The sequence below is a fragment of the Octodon degus genome, unplaced genomic scaffold (genome assembly GCF_000260255.1).
Source record: "Octodon degus isolate 3935 unplaced genomic scaffold, OctDeg1.0 scaffold00253, whole genome shotgun sequence".
In the NCBI taxonomy this organism is placed as follows: Eukaryota; Metazoa; Chordata; class Mammalia; order Rodentia; family Octodontidae; genus Octodon; species Octodon degus.
In genome coordinates, this window is record NW_004524829.1 from 2,765,451 (window position 1) to 2,767,693 (window position 2,243).

General features: G+C 37.2%; 1 protein-coding gene across 2 annotated transcripts in view; it reads right to left on the reverse strand.

Annotated features, from left to right (window-relative positions):
• Myocd (myocardin) overlaps positions 1-2,243 on the reverse strand; it is a 96,148-nt gene that overhangs the window by 62,212 nt on the left and 31,693 nt on the right. The window lies entirely within an intron of this gene.

The following is a 2,243-nucleotide window of genomic DNA, read 5'->3' on the forward strand; positions in this document are numbered from 1 at the left end:
AAGTATTAAGTTATGAATTTGATTTTTATAATTTTCTCTTTTTTCACTCTCAAACACATTGGCTCTTGCCGAAACACATTCTTATCTTTGAACAGTTAGTTAGCTTCCCTGCTCAGGGATATATCATTTTCTCAGGAGGATTCTGAGTTCGTCATTTTTGTTTCTGGGTTTAAGTTGCTCCCAAGAAGAGTAGTAGGGACAAATGTTGCAAAGAAAAGGATCAGTTCAATTGTTGCACAGTGAAAGGGTAGACTACACAGTGCTTCTATAAAAGAGAAATTGGAATAGGACGAAGAGGAAAGAATGAAAAACCTATGTGGGCTGAGTGAGTCTCAAGTTTATTTAGGACTTTAGAGTGAAGCTTCAAAGCAAATACAGCCATAAGATAAAATCAAAGCTAAGGTAATGGGGAAAGATAATTTCAAAAGTGTTGCTGTGCATTTTGATTATATTTTCATCAACATTTTGAGAGAGACCTATATTGTTTGAATTGCTTTTAATGGATTTTGGTTACTAAATTGTGCTTCATCTAATAAGCCCCATAAGACTCCGTGTAAGGATAGGACAAGAAATATGGACTGAATTACTTTAAGATGTAGAGAAATGAGACCTTAAAAAGAGTTTACCTTTAGATCAACCTTCCTGGTTAAAACTGTAAACTTTGAGTGAACCATAAAGAAAATACTCCCTGATGATTCAAATAGTAAACGAACTGAGGCAGATTGCTGGGCGGAATCAAAACTTGGAAAAATGACTTGGGTTGGGGCTGAGCTTCTCGCTGGTGGAAGTTTACACTGAAGGTTGCCTGTAGTCATGGAGTGACCAGTCATAGGCAACTAGAACTCCCAAACGAAAACAAAACAGCCAGGAGAATCAAGGGAAAGTGGCCAGATAACCATGGCTGACTGCCAGAGAGTGACAGGGAGATGAAGCGAAAGAGAGCACTGCGAAGAGCTGGCTTCCCTAATTCTGTGTGTGAAGCCTGCAAGGTTTGCATCGATTCATTGCTAATGTTTTTGTGGAACAGGCCCAAAGTGGCATGGCACACTTGAAACTAAACTGAGATGTGAATCTCTGTACACACAGACAAAAGGCAGCTTAAAATCTGGATCTCCTTAAGCTAATGATCTTCTAAAACAAATGAAAAAAATCAGCACTTGCAGAGGATTATAAGAGAATCCAGTACACTGTCATACAAGACTCACCGCAGTGTCCAGGACACAATCCAAATTAGTCTCTACTCAAAGACCTACGTGGTTGTGATCCATTCTAATTAGAGAAGGCAAAAACAAAACAAAATAAAAAACAAACAAACAAAAACCAACCAGATGCTCAGAAGAACTGAAAGCAGATATCTAAGAGATACATTTATACTCATGTCATAGAAGCATTTTTTACAATAGTCAAAACATGGAGCCAATGCTGAATATCTATCAATAGATGAATGATCAATCAGTGGAACGAATGAATGAATGGATGTAATATATCAATACCATGGAGCATTAGTCACCTGTACAAGGAATGACATTTTGACATGAGGTGTCACATGGATCAACCTTATAGACATTATGCTAAGTAAAATGAATCATATACAAAAGATCAAATACTGTATGATTTCACTTATATGAGGTAGCTGGAGTGTTAAATTCATAAAGACAGAAAACTAGAATGTTAGTTGCCCGAGGCTGGCGATAAAGAGACATACAGAGTTATTGTTTAATGTGTGTACAGTTTCAGCTCTGCAATATAGAAAGAATTTTGGAATTCAAAAGTGGGGATGGGTGGGCTAAGATCTGAATGCTACTGAACTGTATGACTAGGATGCTAAATTTAGCATTATACACATTTTATTATACATTACACATATTGATAAATCACATTAAAAAAACAGAAATCTAAAAAAAAAAATGGAAATCCAAAAAGAAAACCTAAAACTCACAGTAAAGCTTAGTTCTTTAAAATAAACTCAAATAGTAGTAAAATGGATATAACTGAACATGAACCAGCAAGCTAAACATTTGAGGTGAAACATTCTAAAATCAGTACAAAGGAGTACAGGGGTAGAAAGCAGGATCCTGTGAAACACAGAAAATCTTCTAGAATAAAACCATTCATCTGATATGGTGTGGAGTTTTGTGCCTCTCCGCTTCCCCAAATTCCTATCCTGCGGGCTGCTGGTATTAGGTGGGGGTGGTGGGGACTCTGGGAGGTTTTTGTATCACAAGGTGGGACCCTCGTGATGG